Genomic DNA, 24,416 nt, shown 5'->3' with positions numbered 1-24,416 from the left:
AGCATGAAGTGAATATGGCAAAATGTGGTAGAACATAGATTACCGGTATTTGCAAGGTCAGAGTTCTTTTCTCCTTATACTCTGTATGCTTACAATGTATTAATTATGAATTTTTATAAAAATCAGAACAGAGGAAGTCTTTCATTACCAAGAACAACTTAAAATAAATGAATTACACATGCTTAAGAATTCATTAGGAAAAAACCACAAGGGAATGTAGAAAAAATAAATAAATTAAAACATTAAAAAGATACACTGATAAGTAATACCAGAGAGTTGACTGGGGAACAGGGGAATGGACAGCTAGTGATACTAAAAATCCATGAGTCAAACTCATTACATTAAAAAAGACATAGCAGAAATAACCAAAATGGATGAAAATGGATATTAGCTGAAATGAGAAAAATTAATGAACATTTTGTATTACTTCATTCTACTGTGTGTTTCTACTAGGAAACAAGTTACCTGTAAGGTATAAAACAAAAAATAAGTAATAACCATAGAAAATGTGAAAACCACTAAAAACAAAGGAGAGTTCTATTCCAAAACACCAAAAACAAAGGAGAGTTCAGATGATTTAAATTATGTGTTTGTTTAACTGCTGATGAAAGCTAAAGCTTTCAACCTGTTCTAGAGCATAGACTAAAAAGAAAATCCTGAAATTATTTAAACACAAGCAGAAAATCCAATATACAAACATGACAAAAATAGAACAAAAAATAAAATTACAGATGAATTTCAGTTAGCAGTATGCCTGCAAAAATTCCAAATCAAACTAAGATACTCATATTTCAATAGTAAATTTAAAAAGCAACACTTTTTTAACCAAAAGGAGTTTGTTGAATGAACAATAAAAGGAACAAAAAAATTTCAATACTAAAAATGGACTATTTCACAATGACAAAAATTTAAGGAGTTTAATTGTTTATGCAAAAAGCATTTGGTTACATCCACCACTTGGTTTTGATTAAAATTCCTCAAGAAATACATAAAAGGTAAGAGAGTTCACCTAACATAATATATAAGAATCTCAAATTTAAAGTTAGCATTTTGATGACTGAGACGATTTACATCAAAATAACTTACCTATTGGAACTAAGACCTGATACCACCCCCGGTAGGGTCTTATAAACAAGACAGAACTGTAAACCAACAAATGCACTCAGTTTGTTCATCTATGCGTACAGTTCTTCTATCACTGATAACATACTATTCACATAGGGAAATAGCTCATTCATCAGACAAAAGTTTATCTAAATTCAATCAATGTTTTCATCTTACTCTTTCACCAAGTTTAAACTCTCACAGGATGAATTTTGCCCACTCCTAACCAGTTCCTTGCTTCCCTGGTGACTTAGTGGTAAAGAAAACCACCTGCCAATGCAGGAGATGCGGATTCAATCCCTGGGTCGGGAATATCCCCTGGAGAAGGAAATGGCAACCCACTCCAGTATTCCTGTCTGGGAAATCCTATGAACAGAGGAGCTATGGGGTTGCAAAAGAGTTAGATGTGACTTAGTGACTAAACAACAAGACAAGTTTTCTGCCTTGAAAATCCTACCCTAAACCATCATCCCATCCCTCATGATCTTAATTTCCTGCTTTTGAAATACTCCTAAACCTTGTCAAAGTGCTGTTTTCCCTTTCTGCTGTAGTTTTAATAAACTCAACTTTGCTTGCTCATAGCTGTCTCTGAGAGTCTTTTTGCATAATAGACCAGAAACAACATGCTAGTCAAACCAAGAAGGGTCCATTAAAACCTAACTAAATCAAGGGTGGGTGATATTTCCACAATTGTTGAAGTGCTCTGAAACTACCAGTCAGTAAATTTTATCAACATAACTAAAATCCAGATAATCTGGGAGAGAAGAATCACAACTATCAGTATTTTCAAAGGATTTAGTATGTAATTTGAAAAAAAAAAAAAAAAAAAAAAAGAAACTCCATGAAAAAGAGGAAGGAGACCACTTACCCCTAAAACAACACAAAACTTTTCAGATACAGAAAAATTATCAAGTAAGAAAATAAACTGAAAGAAGATACTCCTGACACAAAGTGAAAATATTAACAATAATTAAAATTATTGAATAAAAAGAAGGACATACCTTATCCTTGAATAGGAAGACTATTATTAAAAACCAATTCTCTGCTAAATTAATTTATTAAAAGTTGATGAAATTGCAGTCTAAACTGTAATTTCTTCTAACGAGAAGACACGAGACAGGAGGCAGAAGAAGAGACACACAGACCCACAGAACAGAAATGGCGCCCGTCACAGATGAGACTATAGCACATGTGCAAGATGGCAGTACAGACAAATGGGCAATTATTGGCAAATAATCGCAGGTAATGACAGATAACTTGGCAACTGCAAGATTCCAAATAAAAAGTTTCTGTGATTTAAGAACTTGAATTAAAAAAACACAAAGGAATTAGAAGTTAACATAGGTGAAGAGTTCTATGGGATCAGTATAAATATCTTTCCAAAATGACATGAACTCAGAAGCCATAGAAGCGAACATGGTTATACCTGGACATGTAACAATCAAATACATTCTTATAACAAAAATGAAGCTTAAAAGTGTGTAAAAAGTGTCTGCAATGCGTGACAATCCAAAGCTTATTCCCCCAATAAGAAATGAGCTCTTTGAAATCAGCGAAGGACTAAAACCTCCCCACAGCCCCAAAATTGGACATAAAAAGAAAACAAAAAATACAGATGGCTAATAAACATATGAAAAAATGATCAAACTAAAAAACAAAAGAAGTACAATTTAAGACAATAGTTTGGGCTATCACACTGGCAAAGATTTCAAATATTCATAAAATTCATTATCTGTGAGATTGTGGGAAAGTTGGCAATCTCATTCATTGTCATTTGAGGATCAAGTTGTTACCATGTATTTAAGGAAATCTTGTGGTCATTTTCAAAATTTGAAATATGCATATACTTAATCCCAGTATTTTAACTGTTAAGTTATTTATTATGATATAATAGACAAATGCAAATTATTGATATATAGGGAGGTTCATTGCACAGAAATTTGGTACTAACATAAATATCTATGAATAAGAAATGTTTGAAACATTTAATTATATTTCATGTACAAAACAATCATGCAGTCATTCAACAGATGACACAGATATGTATTACTGAAACAGAAAAAAAGGGCATTGAAAAAACTGTTAAATGAAAGCAAATTTGCAGAATAATGTGTACAATATAGCTCTACTTCCAGAACCCCCTAAAATAGCTTGTGTCTGTGTGTGCGCATCTATCTGCTTAAAGAATGCACACAACTCCCTTAATAGAGGAAAACTTGGAGATAGGATTAGGAGAGAAAAGGGCACTTAATTTATATATTAGATATTTAAATATGCTTTGAAAATTTTTGAAAAAAAAATTAATAGATCTTATTTTTTAAATTTACTACATGGCAAATGAAAATTATAAATGTATATTTATGGGAGTACTGAGCAATTCCATCACTTTGAGTTTCTTATGCAATATAATTTCCTCTACTGAGGCTCCTGGGATTGAGTCAAGTGGAAGCAAGGGAAACAGTCACCATGCCCAAATTAAAGTCTCATCGATGATATCCCAACATGAGCATTTCTCAGTTAACCATTTCTTATCTGCAGGAGGTATCCACTGCAACATAGGAAAGAGAAGAGTTTCCAAGCACAAAGAAGACTGTGTCACTGTATTGGAGAAGCTGGTGGCAGAAGTAATGGCACCTACAGTAACAAATCCACCTTGTCTCTGTGGTCATCACCTGCAAGGACATAGTGGGGAAAATTGGCAAAGGTGAGGCACACATTTTCTCAGGAGCCTGTCCGAGGGCTATGAAGTCCTTGTACACTCTTCTTCTATGTGTTCTGGAACAAATATATCCAGAATACACAGAGAAAGCCACATTTTCAGCAGCTGGGTACTTGCTATGGCCAGAAAAATAACTAAGATTTCTAAAAATCAAGGATGCCAAACACTGGTGATACATTTTTTCCTTTGCTTGGCCAACAAATGGAGATCTCTAACTAATTCAGACTTTTATCTGTCTCTTTCCCTCTGAATTTGACTCATTAAAGTGCTAGGTCATTCATTCATTGAATCAATTATTTCAGGCAAAATTACTTGTCTACCCTTCAGTCTAATGATTACTGAGAATTACTATATCTCATGAATATAATAATTCTCTGGTAACACAACAGATCCAGCAAAGAAGTTTAGTTTGTGTGTGTATGTTAGTTGCTCAGTCATGTCTGACTCTTTGTGACCCCATGGACTGTAGCTCACCAGGCTCCTCTATCCATGGAATTCTTGAGGCAAGAATAGTGGAGTGGGTTGCCATTCCCTTCTCCAGGGGATCTTCCTGACCCAAGGATTGAACCCAGTCTCCCGCATTGCGAGCAGATTCTTTTACCATCTGAGCCCCCAGGGAAGCCCGAGTTTACTTTACTAGATAAGAAAAGTTAAGGAAATATTTTATATTAACTGTAAATGTACTGAGATGTAGAAAAACTATGAAGGTATATAAGAAAAGCTGTATCTCTTAACTCATTACACAATCTAGCCTTTCAATTAGAATGTAGCCATAAGACATAAATCTTCAGAAAACTGACACCTAACTTCCTACACAGACGTGGTTGCTCCTAGAAAGCAAGGACTATTCTGACAAAACCCTTACCTTCAGAGGGCAGCCCTCAGACAAGGGGGAGGCAAAAGGGCTCTGTCTGAAGAGTCTTCCTTCAGGCGTTTACTGGTATCATTCATCCCAGGAAGTCATCTTCTGAGGGGTGGAGGGGGAGAAACACCACTTCCAGTGAAAAAGGCGATTCAGCTGAAGTTGGGAAGTCACCCCTTTTCCATACTGATTTCTTTTGGAAGCTGCTTCCTGCTCTGTTTTACAGCACTGAAATTACAGCTAGCTGCTCATAACTCTACACATTTCAATATCAGGACCTTGTATCAGAGCCTTTCTCTCTGGTGCTTTTCCAAAACTGACTGAATTACCTGGATCCCACTGAAAATTATGTTTCTTTTCTATCATTTGTTATTTGTTCTGCTTAGATGGCCAGGTTATTTATAAAATCACTCTATATCGTCTACTCATATATCTATTCTCAATAAAAGTTTGTTGAGAGCCTACTCTATCATAACCCATTAGGAGCTTGTGTCACAAAAATGAACTTAAAAGCGTCATGCCATTAAAATTAAAACCCCATTTGGTGAATTAATCATACAAAAACAAAAACAAAAACAACTGAGAAGTAACTTAGTAAATGGTCTTACAGAGGGAGATTCACTAATAGCGATGTGAGTCTAAATATCAGTAGCATGTCACTGAGCTTAAAGTGCAACCAGACTGCTGCTTTCCTCTACAACCACCAGCTCTCAGGAAAACAAAATGAGACAAACAATAGCATTCCTAATGAAATCTACAGAATCAGCAGTGATGCTTCCTCGCTATGTTTAGTGTTTTATGTCTTGTCTAACTAGTGAAAGTGAAAGTCGCTCAGTCGTGTCTGACTCTTTGCAAACCCATGGACTATACAGTCCATCGAATTCTCCAGGCCAAGATACTGGAGTGGGTAGTGGTTCCCTTCTCCAGGGGATCATCCCAACCCAGGGATTGAACCCAGGTCTCCCACATTCCAGGCAGATTCTTTACCAACTGAGACACCAGGGAAGCCCAAGAATACCAGAGTGGGTAGCCTATTCCTTCTTAGCAGATCTTCCCAACACAGGATTCAAACTGGGGTCTCCTGCATTGCAGGTGGGTTCTTTACCAGCTGAGCTACTAGGGAAACCCCCTGTCTAACTAAAGACTTGTCAATTTCATCAATCTGCAGAAATCTAGCTTTTGGTTTCATGGGTTTTCCCATGGGTTATGCTGGGTTTTACCATTATGTCATTGACCTTTGCTCAAAAATTTATTATTTACTTTGGGTATTCTCTGTGTGATATAATTAATAACCTTTTTCTTTCAAATGGTTTGTTTTTTGTTCTGAAGTATCTCTATTAGAAGCAATGTGCACCTGCTTAATTTTTTAAATGAAATCTTCCAGTTTCTGTCTTTTAAATTTAATATAATTGTCATGTGGTTAGATTTGTGTCTACCATTTTCCTATCCATTTTCTAGATGTCTTATATATTCTTGGTTTCTCTGTTCATTCTAAGCTGCCTTGTTGTATTAAATAGACACTTCTTTTCACACTATTTTAATTAGTTGGTAGCTTTTTAAAAATATTTTTGAGTTATTTGCTTAGTATTGACCCTAGGGTTTATAAGAGGCACCTCAAATTATCACAATCTATTTCAGAATAACACTAATTTTGTTACCTAACCTTTTATATATCTTAAACTATCAGAGAAATAATTCTATCACTCCTTTGGTTCAGATTTTCCAACAGATCAATGACTGAAACCGTCTTTGGCCGTGGCATGTTTATAAAAGCAACTATGAGCCTGAGATATGTGACAGTCACTAAACACTAAAGATCCCACTGGACATATAGGGATGCTAACAAGTCATGGAGACCAGCAAGCACAATCAGTGATCCAGTTTAATGTTTGACTAATGCAGACAAGATTCTCACTGTCACTGTAATTCCCTAAAAGGGTATCAGTGTCCTTTAGGACAAAATGCTTACCTTTGTGAGAATTCACACAGGCCTTTGAGGATGGAGGCAGAATTATTCCCAACACTCTTCTTTATGTCTCATCTCAAGGGGAAGGAATAAGCTCATCCATATGAAACCTAGTTTTTGGAACATGTCAGTCTGTGGGAAAGAATAAATGTGCATCTAGATGAGAAGTAGGCTAAGTTCATTTGTCAGCATACACAAGTCAGGAGTGTTCACTATGTATATGCATGTAATGCATATAATCACTCTTCTGAGATACTTCTGATATTATTCAAAAGACTGATAGTGAAAAAATTTGGGGTAGAAAAGTGCCTTGTATGACTCACCAGATTATTAATGCTTCACACTCTTTGGATTAACAGACACCTCATAAAAGCAATAAAATTCTAAACTGCTTAATAACATAGTAAAAATAATCTAGCAACATACATTTATTACAACTGGATATTACCTCTAGAAAGCATTGCTGTGAATTTTCCCAGAGAAAGGAGCTCATACAAGTGACGAAAACAGCACTTATTTGGGGTGGCAGTGGACTTCCAAGCAGCAAAATATCCCTTCTCTCTAACATCACTTCCAGTCTACAAAGCACAAAGGAAGTCAGGGAGTTGAGAAATAAAATGTTCTTAATGGAATATCTATAACAAGCTGTTATAAGAAATACATCAAAGATATTCACTGGGCAGTCAACATGACAAAAACAATAAATGCTCACTCTTTGGAACATATTTGTTTAGAAATATTTTTTCTAAGGCATTGATCTTCTTAGATCTTTCTTTAACCATATTAGAAATTCCACTTGGGGTATATAAAAGTGGCTAAGGAAATCCATGTAAAAAAAAAAAACTAAAAACAAGAGCTGGAAATTTAGTCATTTCACATCTGAAAATGTTTAATGTAGTATGTAGTTGAAGCCAGTACTCACATGTAACTCTCTTGGTTGATGGAAAAAAAAGAAACAATGATTCAATCCTAGTGACTGGCTGGCAGGCAAATTAAAATATATTGTGAAGGTCTTACATACAGTAATTACTTTTCAATTACCATATATTTGTCTCAGTTACTGAAGAAAAATTAAAATTCATTATGTTTGTATTTTGACCATCTATAGATAGCCCTTACGAGAGGACTCCAGCAGCTCAGACAACTATGTGAATGGCTCAAGTGTAGGTACAACCATACCTAGAATTTTCAATGCTCATGTGCTAATTCTCCAGGGTCTACAAATGTATTCATGCTACATTACAAATGTAGCATGACTACAAATGTATTCATGCTACCAGCTAAATACTAAAAGAGTTGCAATTTCATCCTCAAATTAAAAGCAGAGACATAACTTTGCCAACAAAAACCATCTAGTCAAAGCTATGGTTTTTCCAGTAGTCATGTATGGATGTGAGAGTTGGACTATAAAGAAAGCTGAGCGCTGAAGAATTGAGGCTTTTTTTTTACAGAAATAGTCCAAATAATTTTTTGAAGCACTATTCGAGTGTGTTTCCTCCATACTTCTTTTTTTTTTTTTTCATTTATTTTTATTAGTTGGAGGCTAATTACTTTACAATATTGTAGTGGGTTTTGTCATACATTGACATGACTCAGCCATGGATTTACATGTATTCCCCATCCTGATCCCCCCTCCCACCTCCCTCTCTACCCGATCCCTCTGGGTCTTCCCAGTGCACCAGGCCCGAGCACTTGTCTCATACATCCAACCTGGGCTGGTGATCTGTTTCACCATAGATAATATACATGTTTCGAAGATGTTCTCTCGAAACATCCCACCCTCGCCTTCTTCCAGAGAGTCCAAAAGTCTGTTCTGTACATCTGTGTCTCTTTTTATGTTTTGCATATAGGGTTATCATTACCATCTTTCTAAATTTCATATATATGTGAGCCATTAAAAAGAATTCATTTGAATCAGTTCTAATGAGATGGATGAAACGGGAGCCCATTATACGGAGTGAAGTAAGCCAGAAAGATAAAGAACATTACAGCATACTAACACATATATATGGAATTGATGCTTTTAAACTGTGTTGTTGAAGACTCTTGAGAGTCCCTTGGACTGCAAGGAGATCCAACCAGTCTATCCTAAAGGAAATCAGTCCTGAATATTCATTGGAAGGACTGATGCTGAAGCTGAAGCTCCAATTCTTTGGCCACCTGATGCGAAGAACTTACTCATTGGAAAAAACCCTGATGCTGGGAAAGGTTGAAGGTGGGAGAAGGGGACGACAGAGGATGAGATGGTTGGATGGCATCACTGACTCCATGGACATGAGTTTGAGTAAACTCTGGGAGTTGGAGATGGACAGGGAGGCCTGGTGTACTGCAGTCCATGGGGTCGCAAAGAGTCGGACACGACTGAGTGACTGAACTGAACTGAGAAACTGTACAGTTCAGTCCCTTTAATGCATGCAAGAAGCTAAACTTTTCAATATCACAGTTCTTCCTGGTACCATACAAATGAAATCACTGATCTCCTTCTTGTGAATATTTTTCTTAGGGTGGCTATCTATATAAGACCTCAGTTTCTCAGAAGTAATTATCTAACTCATTTTGTTCAGATTTTTAAATGAGATCAATTATTATAGCAATTGATACACATATGAATTTCTAAAATATGGCACTGCTCGCCTCAGAAGGTGTAAGTCCAAAGGTTATCACTTATCCACCCTACACAGTTACAGAGACTAGACCCCAGATCAGTGATCCAGGCTCCTAAGGATGAGCCTTTCCTTCATGTTGTATCTCAAGGGGAAGGAATAAACTTGAGCTCTATCCTTGTTACCTTGTGGGAACAGAATAAAACTGTGGAAAGATTAGAAGTAAACCTGTCCATTGGTCTGTCAGGCACAAGACAGTAGGGTTCAATAATGTAACTGCCTATTAAATAAGCATTGCTTTGCTAGAATGTTTCCAATATTATTCCATCAATATTAATTGTGTTAGGTTCTGGTCTCCATAAGAGCAAATATTGTCCAACATTTTCTGCCAGACAAATTAAATGTGCAATAAGACTGTCTGAACATATTTAAAGTTCCAGGAAAATGTTGACCTGGTGAATAATTCAGTCACAACAATGCACATATAATGTATATACATATACTCTGTAAACTAATCTTCAGAATTATTTCATCCTCAAAGGTGATCCAATGGATTGGGGAGGACTAACCTGAAAAAAGCCATGATAGGGAAATAAAGAACATTATCTAAAAATCACTTATAGCACTTGATTGAGCTCAGGAATGTAGCAATTTGCAGGGGATGCACAGGGTTACACTACGCCTGATGGTACAGTCACAGCAAAGCAGGCAAGACTCACACGGGCACAATAGTTATGAGCATGTGACTGAGAAGGTGGGAGTGTGCAGAGAGGAAGAGTCAGACACTGAGATCTCTCACCATGAAATACTTCCCATCCCATCGTCACAATGATGCTCAACAGGCCACACTGCTGAGGATTCAGTGATATTTGGGCAAGCACATCCCTCAGTAGAAACAATTTCTCTCTGCCAAACTGGTAAGGAATAGCCTTGCCATTGTTTCCATGCTTAATTTCTATATGAAGCATCAGCAGGAAGGTGGAAAAAAATAAAAAATTCTGGAAAAGTACAAAACGAAGCCTCAAAGAATCACCAGATTATTAAGTACTCAGACTGTTTAAACAGACAGACTGCACAACACCAATTAAATTTTTCATTATTTAAAAAATAATTACTCAGGAATTTATAAAAGATTAGATGTTTCATTGAGAGTGCATTATTGGATTTCTTCTAAGCAGTTGGCAGAAGTGACAAAAATCAGCTTTTCTTTGGTAGGATAAAAATTCTATGCAATTGAAATATTACTTCCAACTTAGAAACTACAGAGGAAATTAGAGGAGTTGAAAAAGAAAATCTTCCAAACTGAATATTAATTGATCTGAGATTTAATTATATACATTTTTTGGCCACTTGTGTGACAAGAATAAAAATACACTTTGTTCCATGGAAGAGGAGAGTATAGAAAGTCATTTGTTCTAAGACCTGGTCAAAGTCTCTCCAAGGGACCTTTAGAATCAATCATTAAAACTGGGATTTCCCTTAAAACACATATGAAACAGACTGAAGGAATGTGAATATTAACCTATAAAATGTCAAGAATTGGAAATGCAATGACCTCACATTTAAAAGTATTTAATGTAGCATATACTTGACCCCATCACTCAAATGTCTAGAAAATTTGTATTTGGGTGAGAAGTAAAACAACTGTATGAATTTTTGTGACAGCTAAAAATCTAATGAGCCAACTCATTAGTAAAGACCCTGATGCTGGGAAAAATTGAAGGCAGGAGGAGAAGGGGACAACAGAGGACAAGATGGTTGGATGGCATCATTGACTCAATGCACATGAGTCTGAGCAAGATTCAGGAAATGGTGAAAGACAGGGAAGCCTGGTGTGCTGCAGTCCATGGCGTCACAAAGAGCCAGAAACAACTGAGCAACTGAACAAAACAACCAAATGCCCAGAGTATAATAATTCTGAGTGAATGGGTGCTATTAGCCAAGCACTCCAAGAGCTTCCATCTCTCCTTAAACCAGACACTTATAGCCCTCTGTACAGCTCATTTCCCTTAATACATACTATCAGGTGACCTTTCAAACACTTCATCCTGGTTGGTGCTTCTACTAGACCGAGCTCCCTCCACATTTCTTGTCTAGCATGGTCCCTGGGAGGGATCTCAGCTGACAAGTGATTTTTGTCACTCAGTTTGTTCATATTCCAATGAGGAAGTCACCATTAATCCAGGCACATTAGTGAAAGGGACTTTGATCCTAAGATATATGGCAGACTCTGAGCACTCAGGGTTCTGACACCCTCAGACACATTGACCCACAGTATTGAATGGAGACCATTCACCACAGTCAATGACAGCCCCATGACTGACTAGCACAGCTAGAATCTCACTGTCATATGAGTATTACAGGGTCTTAAAAGGAATGTCAGTACTTTTCAGATCAAATGCTTACAGATGTTACAATTCCCATCAGCTCTTGAGGATGAGATGGTAAAATTATTTTCAATACTTCCCTTCATGCCACATCTCAAGAAGAAGGGACAAACTCTTTTAAATGAAACTCAACTAATGGCCCATATAGAGTAAAAATATAGAAAAATGAGATTATATATGTCTATTTGTCAAACAAGCATAAGACAAGAGGGCTTATCATATACCTTCATATCAAATATACTCATATTACTTTACTAGAATGTTTCTGATATTATTCAAAGGGAGAAAGCACAAAAATCTTGGAAATAAAGGAGACAAAATATTGGACACCTCACCAGATAATTACTAACTCACCTTATTTGGGTTAATAGACACTTCACAAAATCAATTATCTACTTGATTATAAAAGTATAATTAAAATAAGCCATAAAATGAAAATCTGTTTTAAAATGGTATTACCTTTAGAGTGCATTATTTTGTTCCATCCTAAGACAGGGAGCAGGTGAAAGTAACAAAATCAGCCTTTTTTTTTTTATGGTAGTGAGTACACCATGCAACTGAACTGACTAAGGGACTGAATTGATTCCATGCAATTCCAAAGTCACTTTCATTTTTCAAAGCACAGAGGAAACCAAGGAAGTTGTGAAACAAAATATTTCCAATTGAATGCCAATTGATAAAAGTATTATTATAAAGAATTAATCACAGATATTCACTTGATCATCTATATAATGAGAAAAAATTATGTTTGTCCCTTGGAAAAGGGTAGTATAGAAAATCAATTTTTCTAAGACCTTGGTCTCAAATTTGAACCATAATTCCCCCTGAGCATTACTTATAAACCCACTGAAGTAATATCACAATTAGCTGATAATGTCCACATAATATTCCAATTGGATATTTAATCATTTCATGTTTAAAATGTTTAATGAAGTATCTAATGCAATCCATCATCAAATATCTAGAAAATTTCTCCTTGAGTGACAAGAAAAAAAAACTTTTCCCACTCTTTGAATTGATGGGTTAATAAGCAAATTAAAACATATTATAAGATAATCTCAAAAATGCAATCAACTCTTCTATTTCCCATGTTTCTTTTACTTAAGAGATAAATGACAAGCAAAAACTAATAATTTATTTCTAATTAGCTATCTAATAGACCTAAACATGCTGATCCTCACAAAAGACTGTAACATCTAAGGAAACTGTATGATTGCCCGAGGATAAGCACAAACATTTCTTGCAATGTTTACCATTCATGTGCTGGTTCTCCACTGTTTACTATGTGTTGCCTGCCAAGCACTCAGAATTTTAATTTTACAATGATTATTCATAGTTTCTGTACAGGTCATTTCCTCTAGCACATGCTACCATCTTGGTTTTCTAATATCATAGTCCTTTTCTGGGGGTTACCACTAGCTGACTGAGTCCCATCCCGACACTCTGTCTAGAGTGGTCTCTTATGCTGGACCTCAGTTCACATAAGTGATTTTGTCACTCATTTTGCTCAGACTCAAATGAGATCTATTTCTAAAGTCACCATCAGTCCAGGCACATTTGTGAAGGAGACTTTGATCCTGGGACATGATACAGACACTGACGTCTCAGGGACACACTGAGAGCACTCTGTCTCCCTGTGACACATTGGTTCGCACTATTCAATGGAGACCAGCATCAGTGGTAACCCATCACATTGTTTGGACTGTACGGGTCACCAGTGATGGCTGGTTAGCACAGCCAGAGTCTCACTGTCACTGGAGGATTACACTCCCTGACGGTAATGTTAGTAGTTTCAGGACAAAGTACTTACCAGCATGAAAATTCCCACCAGCCCATAGGATGAGAGGCAGAATGATTCCCAATATTTTCTTTCATTTCATGTCTCAAGGGAAAAGAATAAAAGCATTTATATGAAACTGTGTTCTTAGTCCATGTCAATCTGCTGGCATAGAGTACAATTATGGAATGATGAAAAGTATACATGTTCATCTGTTAACCATGCATAACAAGACATTCACTGTGTCAAAGTAAACAAAGAGCTCCACAGAACAGCGAGGAGGGATAAGACAGCCTTCTTCAGTGACCAATGAAAGAAATACAGGAATAAACATAGAATAGGAAAGACCAGAGATCTCTTCAAGAAAATTAGAGATAATAAGGGAACATTTCATGCAAAGATGAGTACCATAAAGGACAGAAATGGTATGGACCTAACAAGATATTAAGAAGAGGTGACAAGAATACATAGAACTATACAAAAAAGATCTCATGACCCAGATAACCATGATCATGTGATCAACCACCTAGAGCCAGATATCCTGGAATACAAAGTCAAGGGGGCCTTAGGAAGCATCACTATGAACAAAGCTAGTGCAGGTGATGGAATTCTAGTTGAGCTATCTCAAATCCTAAAAGATGATGCTGTGAAAGTGCTGCACTCAATATGCCAGCAAATTTGGAAAACTCAGCAGTGGCCACAGGACTGGAAAAGGTCAGTTTTCATTCCAATCCCAAAGAAAGGCAATGCCAAAGAATGTTCAAACTATTGCACAGTTGCACTCATCTCACACACTAATAAAGTAATGCTCAAAATTCTCCAGGCCAGGCTTTAACAGTATGTGAACTGTGAACTTCAAGCTGGATTTAGAAAAGGCAGAGGAACCAGAAATCAAATTGCCAACATCTGTTGGATCATCAAAAAACGCGGAGAGTTCCAGAAAAACATCTACTTCTGTTTTACTGACTAAGCCAAAGTATTTGTGTGGATCACAGCAAAGTGTGGAATATTCTTCAAGAGATGGGACTACTAGACCACCTGACCTGCCTCTTGAGTAATCTGTATTTGCACGTCAAGTAGCAACATTAGAACCGGACATGGAACAACAGACTGGTTTCAAACTGGGAAAGAAGTACATCAAGTCTGTATATTGTCACCCTGCTTATTTAACTTACATGCAGAATACATCATGAGGAATGACGGGCTGGATGAAGCACAAGCTGAAATCAAGATTGCCGGGAGAAATATCAATAACCTCAGATATGCAGATGACACCACCCTTATGGCAGAAGGCAAAGAAGAACTAAAGAGCTTCTTGATGAAGAAAGTGAAAGAGGAGATGGAAAAAGCTGGTTTAAAATTCAACATTCAGAAAACTAAGATCAAGGCATCTGGTCCATCACTTCATGGCAAATAGATGGGGAAACAGTGGAAACAGTGACAGACTATATTTTGGGGGGCTTCAAAATCACTGCAGATGGTGACTGCAGCCCTGAAATTAAAAAAAATGCTTGTTCCTTGGAAGAAAAGCTACAACCAACCCAGACAGCATATTAAAAAGCAGAGACATTACTTGCCAACAAAGGCCCATCTAGTCAAAGCTATGGTTTTTCCCATAGTCATGTATAGCTTCCCTGGAGGCTCAGAGGGTAAACCATCTGCCTGCAATGCAGGAGACCCAGGTTCCATCCCTGGGTTGGGAAGATACCCTGGAGAAGGAAAGGGCAACCCACTCTGGTATTCTTGCCTGGAAAATCCCATGGACGAGAAGCCTGGTAGGCTATAGTCCATGGGGTCGCAAAGAGTCGGATACGACTGAGTGACTTCACTTTCTTTCTTTCTTATTTATAGATTTGAGAGTTGGACTAGAAAGAAAGCTGACTGCCAAAGAATTGATGCTTTTGAACTGTGATGTTGGAGAAGGCTCTTAAGAGTCCCTTGGACTGCAAGGAGATCCAATCAGTCCATCCTAAAGGATATCATTTCTGAATATTCATTGGAAGGACTGATACTGAAGCTGAAACTCCAATCCTTTGGCCACCTGTTGTGAAGAACTGACTCACTGGAAAAGACCCCGATGCTGGGAAAGATTGAGGGCAGGAGACAATGAGGACAACAGAGGCTTGAGATTGTTGGATGGCGTTACTGACTCAATGGACACGAGTTTGAGTAAGCTCCAGTAGTCGGTGATGGACACGGAAGCCTGGCATGCTGCAGTCCATGGGGTCGCAAATAGTCGGAGATGACTGAATGACTGAAATGAACTGAAGTAAACAAAAGTACTATCTCTCTAACAGGATCTTCTGATGTTATTCAAAATGGAGGAAGCATTAAAATCCTGGGGGAAAAGTACACAGAAACCTCAGATGACCCAGACTATTAAAAGCTTCACATTGTTTAGATTAGCAGACTCCAAAAACCATCTATAATCTTGCTTGCTAAAAACACATACTAGAAAAATTTAGAAAATACACTTATTAAAAATTGCAATGTTACCTCTGGAGTGCACTGTTCTGATAATTTCCATAGAAGGGAGCTGATACAAGTGTAAAATCAGCAGTTACTTGGATAACTGGTAGGAATTCCATCCAACTCTAATTTCATCTCTAATCTATAGAATATATTGGGAAATTAGGGAATTTGACAAAACCATCATAATTCAAAGTTTATAAACTAATAACATATTATAAGGAATAAACCATAGATTTCACTTGACTATGTAAGAAGAAAAATAATGCTCACTACTTGGATCAGGATAACATTGAAAGTCATAACACTTTCAGTCTCAAAGTTCCCCCAAAGACTTCCCTTGGCAACAGGTATTAATACTAGGATCTCCCCTTCAACATTATGAAACCCACTAACACAATATAAATATCAGGCAACGAAATCTACCTAGAATATCAATGATTGGAAATGTAATAATTTTTAATTAAAAATGCTTAATACAGTATCTACTTGGATCCATAATACAAATGTCTAGAAAATTCTTCTGATACTAGAATTGCTTACTGATATTAGAATTCCCATTGGCCCTTGAGGATGAAAAGCAGAATTATTCCCAATATTTTCCTCCATGGCATATATCAAGAAGGAAGAGGCTCATCCATACAAAACCTAGTTTTTGGCCCACATCAACCTGTGGGAAAGTATAAATGTGGAAAGATGAAAGGTATACATGTCTCTGTGTCAAAATTGCATAAGACAGGAAGATTTGCTGTGTATCTTTATGTAAAATATATGAATTTATTACTCCTCTAGGATTTTTCTGGTTAAAGAAGAGAAAGTATAAAATCTTAAAAATAAAGGAGACTGAAGTTTCAGATATCTCAATGGATTATCGGTGCTAATAAAGTTGTATTAACTAGCTACTCATCAACTCAATGCAATTTTTATTATTTAAAAATAATAAACAATACAAAGAACAAATTTACTAAAATTGGCTGTTACCCTAGGAGTGCATTGTTTTGTTACTTCCCAATTAAGAGAGCTAGCACAAGTGACAAAATCAGTACTTTATTGGTGTAGTGATGATATTTATGGAACTGTAATGTCATGTCCAATATACAAAGTACAAATGAAATTAGAGAAGCTGCAAAATAAAGTTTTTTAATGGCATATTCAGCTACAAGAAATTATAAGAATTCATAATAGATATTCCTTGATCATAAGATGACAAGAAAATTATGTTCACAACTTTGACCACAGTAGAAAAGACATAATTTTTCTAAGATATTTGTCTCCAAATTTTCCTAGCACATTTGCTGAAAAATTATTAAAACTAGGATATTTCTTTAAACACATTAGAAACTCAATGAAAATACATGAAAGTGGCCAATGAAATTCATGCAAAAAAATCTAAGAATTTGAAGTGTAATCCTTTCACATCTAAAAGTGTTTAATGCATCATGTAGTTGAAGCCAGCATTCAAAATATACGAAATTGCTTTTTCAGTTTATAGGAAAAATGAAAAACAAAGAAACAACTGTTCTAATTCTAATGACTTTGTTGGCAACAAATTAAAAGATGTCGTGGAGATTCCATACACCTACTTTCAGTTGGGCTTCCCTGTCTCAGATGGTAAGCAATTCGCCTACAATGCAGGAGACCTGAGTTCAGTCCCTGAGTCAAGAAGATCCCCTGGAGAAGGGAATGGCTTCCCATTACAGTATTCTTGCCTGGAGAATCCCACAGATAGAGGAGACCAGCGGGATACAGTTCATGGGGTTACAAACTCTTCAATTTACATATAACTGTTCTACTTAATAGAATATGAAAAGTAGAAGTTCGTAACCTTGAATTTTGACAATCTAAGCACACTGAAGATTCATCAATAATCACTCAGAATATTTTGGCAGCTCAGACAAATGTGTGAATGGTTCAAGTGTAGTTACAAAGATTTCTCATGGAACTCACTATTCAAGTAGTGATTACCCAGAATTTATTTACGACAGGTTTGTAGATGCTGGCAGCCAAGTACCCAGAGTTAATCATATCATCCCAAATTGGTTGTTGATCAACCACTGTACAATTCAGCTCCTCTAGCACATGTCGGCATCTTAGTTTCCCAATACCATAGTCCCTGTTTGGGGTACAGCACCTGCTGAGCAAACTGAATATCCCTCCACATTTTTGACTAGCATGGCCTGTGGACTGGACCTTAACTAAGCGATTTTGTCACTCATTTTGTTCTGATTCCAATGAGGTTCATTTTAAAAGTCACCATTTTTCCAGGTGCACTTATAAAAGGAAACTTTAGAATGAAACATGTAGTAGACACTGAGCTGTTAGGACTCTGTCTTCCTGGGGACACACCGGTCCACACTATTCAACCATGGAGACCAGCATCAACGGTGACCCCAAGGCTGACTAGCATGGTCAGAGCCCCACTGTAATTGGAGGGTGACACTCCCATTATACTCCCTGAGAGGAATGTCATTATCTTCAGGACAAAGTGCTTACCAGCATGAAAAATTCCCACTAACTCTTCAGGATGAGAGGTAGAATTGTTCCTGAAGCTCTCCTTCATGCCAGATCTCAAGGAAATAAACTCATTCATATGAAACCAAGCTCTTGGTCCATCTTGAATTGTAGTAACAGAGTAAATATTTATAAAGATGGGAAGTGATAATGTCCATTTATCAACCAAACAGAAGATGGAATGGTTCTCTGTGTACTTGTTGTTCAGTCGCTCAGTCATGTCTGACTCTTTGCAACGCCATGGACTGCAGCATGCCAGGCTTCCCTCTCCTTTACCATCTCCTAGAGTTTGCTCATCTCCTGGGGTTTACTTAGGTATTTTAAAGTTTTATTCCAAGCAAAGAAAGAGCAAACATTATTGAAATAAAAGAGACATGCATCCAACCTGGGCTAGTGATCTGTTTCACCCTTGATAGTATACTTGTTTCAATGCTATTCTCTCCGAACATCCCACCCTCGCCTTCTCCCACAGAGTCCAAAAGTCTGTTCTGCACATCTGTGTCTCTTTTCCTATTTTGCACATAGGGTTATCGTTACCATCTTTTAAAATTCCATATATAAGCGTTAGTATACTGTATTGGTCTTTATCTTTCTGGCTCACGTCACTCTGTATAATGGGCTCCAGTTTCATCCATCTCATTAGAACTGATTCAAAGGAAGACCCAGACGGATGGGATGGGGAGGGAGGCGGGAGTGGGGATCAGGATGGGGAACACATGTAAATCCATGCCTGATTCATGTCAATGTATGGTAAAACCCACTACAATATTGTAAAGCAATTAGCCTCCGACTAATAAAAATAAATGAAAAAAAATTTAAAAAAAGAAATAAAAGAGACAGAAAACATGAATAACTCACCATATTATTAATGCCTCACAGTATTTGAATTAACAGAGTCTTCACAAAGCCATATGAATTCCTGATATCTTAAAAACAATAATAAGAACAATCCTGCAAAAATCTTATTGAAAATTGGGTTGTATTTCTGGAATATATTGTTTTGCCATTCCTAGATGTCATGTTACCAATGACAAAATGGCACTTCCCTGGTGTGTTGGTGAGAATTCCAAGCAACAAAATGTACCTTCCATTAAACATCACTTCCAATCTATAAAGCACAAGGAAAAATTTGGGAGATTGAGAAAGAAAATCTTCTTAATATAATGACACAGGTTTATGCAATATTCACCATAGACAGTCACTGGACAACTGGACAGCAGAACAGTTACACTCACTCTTCAGAACATGGTAGTATACAGATTAAGTTTTTACAAGCCATTAGTTCAAAGTCTCCCAGTACACATGCCTCAGAACCATGCATTACAACCAGAATCGTTCTTATACACATATGAAACACATTGAGGGCAGAAGTCATGATATATATACATAAAAATGTAAGAACTTTATTATGATTTCACATCTAAAAATGTTTAATACAGCATATAATTGAAGCAGCAATCAAATGTATGTGAAACTGCTTCCTCACATAATGGGAGAAAAAAGAGAGATACAACTAAATGGCAGTTGAAAACTCAAGACAGAGTTGGCAAGTAGATTAAAAATACTACGAAGACATTCCAAAATACAGTATCTATGCTTCAATTTCCATGTAATTGTTTCATTTAATATAGAAGTGAAGAATAAAAACCTATGATCTCTTTGAATTTTGACCATCTAATTGCCCTAAAGAGACTGCCACTCAGAAGATTCCAGCAGCTCAGACAAACAAGTGTAGGCATAACTGCACCCCACATTTTCAGCACTCATGTGCTGGTTCTCTAGAGTCTAATGCTGCCACATGAGCACTCAAGAGAGTTTCCACATTATCCCAGCACTGTAGAAGTACAATCTCTGCCTAGTTCAGTTTATCAAACACATGCACGTTGGTGAACTTTCAAATACAACAGTCCCTCTTGATACCTCACAGATGAAAAAGCTCAACTCTCCCTCCATATTTTGTACAAGATGGGTTCTAGTCCTCAGTTTCACAGAATTGATTAGGTCACTCATTTTGTTCAGATTTTCTGAGATGAGTTATTACAGTCATCAATCCAGGCACATTACTAGATAGGGTATTTCGAACCTCAGTTAAACAACAGACCAGGTATTCAGGAGTTCATCACCCACAGACACACTGAACTACCATATTCAGTCTTGGAGACCATATACTTCCAAAGGCTCCAAGGCTGACCAGAATAGTCAAAGACTTACTGTTATTGACCTCTAATATTGACCTCAAAATTATATTACCTCTAAGAGGAATGGAGTATTTTCAGGACAAAGTGTGTACCAGTGTGAGAACGAATCTCAAAGATGAAAAGGCTAACTTATTCTCAATCCTGTCCTTTATGTCACTCTTTCATATGAAACTCAGTACGAGATCCATGCTACATGAAAGAATAAAGTAAAATGTGGTAAGATAAGAGGTCAATGTGTCCATTGGTCTCCTAGACACAAAGTGGTAGACTTCACAAACGCACCCTCATTTGAAATAAAATAATGCATTTGTCTCCTAAAATGTTCCTGATGTTATTCCAACATTAAGTTAATCTCTACCCTCCATCAGAGCAAATACTGTCCAGTATTTTCTGCCATCAAATCAGATGTTTACAGGCAACTGTAAAATTTGTAAGAGTTATTTGTTAACTGTAAACATGATAGTCACTGTTGATACTACTTGACCAACTGTACTCCCTCCATAGCCTAGTATTGTCCCTGTGCTGGACCTCACCTCACAGAAATAATTCTGTCAGCCATTTTATTCAGATTCCTCTGAGACCCACTTTGAACTCATCACCAATGCAGGTACATTTGTAGTAGGACAGTAAGTTATGTAGCAGAGACTGAGCAATCAGGATTCCAACACCTTCAGACACAGCCATCAGCAGTTTTAAATGATGGAGACGAGGTCATCACAGTCAACGATCTGGTATCAGTTAACTGGCTTGGCCAGAGTTTTATTACCATTGGAATGTTACAACACTCTAATGTCAGTATTCTCAGGACAAAATGCTTACCAGTGTGAGAGTCTCCAATGAACTGTGAGGTTTGAATGGCAGATTTAGTCAGATATTCTCCATCATTTCACTTCTCAAGGTGAAACAAATATAATTCTTTCAAAAGAAATCAAGTGTGATTCTAAGTTGAACTATAAAAATAGAGCAAAAGTGAAATTTTTTGGTAAAAATTTCACTGATCAACTGGCCTAGGAATCCCTATACTGCACATATTCTCACTTAGTCTTGAAAATCTCTAGACTAGATAATCTCCCTCTAGGCTAGATAATCTCCCTCTGTACGTAAGAAGGCTAAAAGCCAGGTGACACAGATCAGGTCACACCATGAAACTGAGCTGCCTGAACTAACTGAAACTATTCATTTCTGTATGTAGAGTCTCTCACTCCAGAGAGAGCATTCAGTGTAGAAAAAACCTTCTAACACCTTATGCATGACTAGCAGAAGCTACATGAAGACTAAGCAAAATCAAAGAGACCAAGGGACCAAAATAGCAACAAATCAGCTCTGACAATTGGACTGCAAAGAAAACCACAAACTTTAGATGTAAGACATTGAATTAAACCAAAACAGGGTTTAGGAACTAAAATAAAAACTGTAATAGAAATCAGTTTAATTTAATTTAATATAAAAACTGCACAACAGAGCTACAACTAGAGACTATCATACTAAATTAAGTCAGAAAGAGATAGACAAGTAGAATATATCACCTACATGTGGAATTGAAATAAGGCACAAATGAATTTATCTACAAAACAGAAAGACATGCACAGATATAGAGAACAAACTTGTGGCTGCCAAGGGGAAGGAGGGGAGGGAAAGGGATGAACTGGGAGTTTGGGGTTGGTAGATACAAACTATTATATTTAGAATGGATAGACAAGGTCCTAAGTGTATAACACAAGAAATGACATTCAATATTCTGTTATTAGTCATAATGGAAAAGAATATAAAAATGTATATATGTATATAACTGAGTCACTCTGCTATATAAAGAAATTGGCACAATATTATTTATCAACTATACTACAATAAAAAACTCCCAGATAGAAATGAAAAGATGACCCATTACAGAAGAAAAGTAATCATGAAAAGAATGTGAATAGAAAATCAATGAAAGAAACAAAAGATGAAACAATGCAGTAATCAGAATAAATAATAAAATACTGATGAAAAATTTGGGGTGTGAATATAAAATATCTTTAAAAAGTGAAAATGAAGACAAATCTCCAGTAAATAACAAAAATATAAATTAAATAAATGAAATGAAAATGGAATTGTATAATAAGAAAAGTTTACCAGACATGATCATTATTAGAGAGCACAAAACATGGAAGATACTGAGTGAAATTAGTGAGGATCAAAAGATCAAAAAATTTAAAAAAGAAAAAATGATCCAAATCCCATAAAGGATCTGTGTGAAAAAATAAGATACCTAGATATTAAATAACTCATTAAAAAGAATACTAATAAACTAAGGTTGCTGCTGTTGTTCAGTTGCCCAGTCATGTAACTCTTTGCGACCCCATGGACTGTAGCACACCAGGCCTTCATGTCCCTCACCATCTCCTGGAGTTTGCCCAAGTTCACGTTCATTGCACTGGTGACACCATCCAGCCATCCCATCCTCTGATGCCCTCTTCTCCTTCAGCCCTCAATCTTTCTCCAAATCAGTGACTTTTCTAATGAGTTGCCTGTTCACGTCAGATGGCCAAAATACTGGAGCTTCAGCTTGAATATCAGTCCTTGCAGTGAATATGCAGGGTTGATCTCCCTTAAGATTGACTGGTTTGATCTCATTGCCATCCAGGGGACTTTCAGGAGTCTTTTCCAGCACAGCAGTTTGAAGGCATCAATTTTTTGGCATTCTGCCTTCTTTACAGTCCAGTTCTCACAACCGTACATGACCACTGAGAGGAGGGAATGGTAAACCACCCCAGCATACTTGCCTCATGAACTGTACAAAAGGCCAAAAAGATATGACACCAAAAGATGAGTTGCTCAGGTCTGAAGGTGTCCAACATGCTACTGGGGAAGAGTGGAGAATTGCTAATAGCCCCAGAATGAATGAAGTGGCTGGGCCAAAGTGGATATGCTGCTCAGCTGTGGGTGTGTCTGGTGATGCAAGTAAAATTCAATGTTGCAAAGAACAGTATTGCATAGGGACCTGGAATGTTAGGCCCATGGATCAAGGTAAATTGGACGCGGTCAAGCAGGAGATGGTAAGAATAAACATCAATATCTTAGCAATCAGTGACTAAAATGGATAGGAATAGGCAAACTTAATTCAGATGACCATTATATCTGCCACTGTGGGCAAGAATCCCATAAAAGAAATGGAGTAGCCCTCATAATCAACAAAAGAGTCCAAAATACAGTACTTGGGTGCAACCTCAAAAATGACAGAATCATCTTGATTTGTTTCCAAGGCAACTCAGTCAACATTATAGTAATTGAAGTCTATACCCCTACCATGGATACAGAAGAAGCTGAAGTTGACCATTTCTATGAAGATCTAGAAGACCTCCTAGAACTAATACTTAAAAAGATATTCTACTCATCATCAGGGATTGGAATGCAAAAGTAGGAAGTCAAGAGACACCTGGAGTAATAACAGGTAAGTTTGGCCTTGGAGAACAAAACGAAGCAGGACAAAGCCTAACTGAATTCTGCCAAGAAAATGCACTAGTCATAGCAAATACCCTTTTTCAACAACACAAGAGATGACTTTACACATGGACATCAGTTCAGTTCAGTTGCTCAGTTGTGTTCGACTCTCAGCGACCGTATGGACTGCAGCATGCCAGGCCTCCCTGTCTATCACCAAATCCCAGAGTTTATTCAAGCTCATGTCTGATGAGTTGGTGATGCCATCCAACCATCTCATCCTCTGTCATCCTTTTCTCCTCCTGCCTTCAATCTTTCCCACCATTAGGGTCTTTTCCAGTGAGTCAGTTCTCATCAGGTAGCCAAAGTATTGGAGTTTCAGCTTCAGCATCAGTCC

The 24,416-nt window shown here is 37.0% G+C and overlaps 1 long non-coding RNA gene and 1 pseudogene across 6 annotated transcripts in view; both read right to left on the bottom strand.

Moving 5' to 3' along the window:
- Positions 1-2,150: 2,150 nt before the first annotated feature.
- The window catches only part of LOC133068330 (uncharacterized), a 45,812-nt gene continuing 23,546 nt past the window's right edge, over positions 2,151-24,416 (bottom strand). For all 6 annotated transcript variants that reach the window (XR_009695492.1, XR_009695488.1, XR_009695489.1 and 3 more), the window contains 4 exons: positions 7,100-7,229; positions 6,655-6,783; positions 4,689-4,790; positions 2,151-3,776 (listed from right to left, as the gene is read on the bottom strand). This is a non-coding gene — a long non-coding RNA (uncharacterized LOC133068330). The remainder of the gene's footprint in view (positions 3,777-4,688; positions 4,791-6,654; positions 6,784-7,099; positions 7,230-24,416) is intronic.
- LOC133068677 (small nucleolar RNA SNORD116) lies at positions 13,109-13,190 on the bottom strand (annotated as a pseudogene).

The sequence above is a fragment of the Dama dama genome, chromosome 13, assembly GCF_033118175.1.
Source record: "Dama dama isolate Ldn47 chromosome 13, ASM3311817v1, whole genome shotgun sequence".
NCBI classification, from domain to species: Eukaryota; Metazoa; Chordata; class Mammalia; order Artiodactyla; family Cervidae; genus Dama; species Dama dama.
Note: the sequence above shows the minus strand (reverse complement) of the source record. Positions and strands in the feature narration are given on the sequence as shown.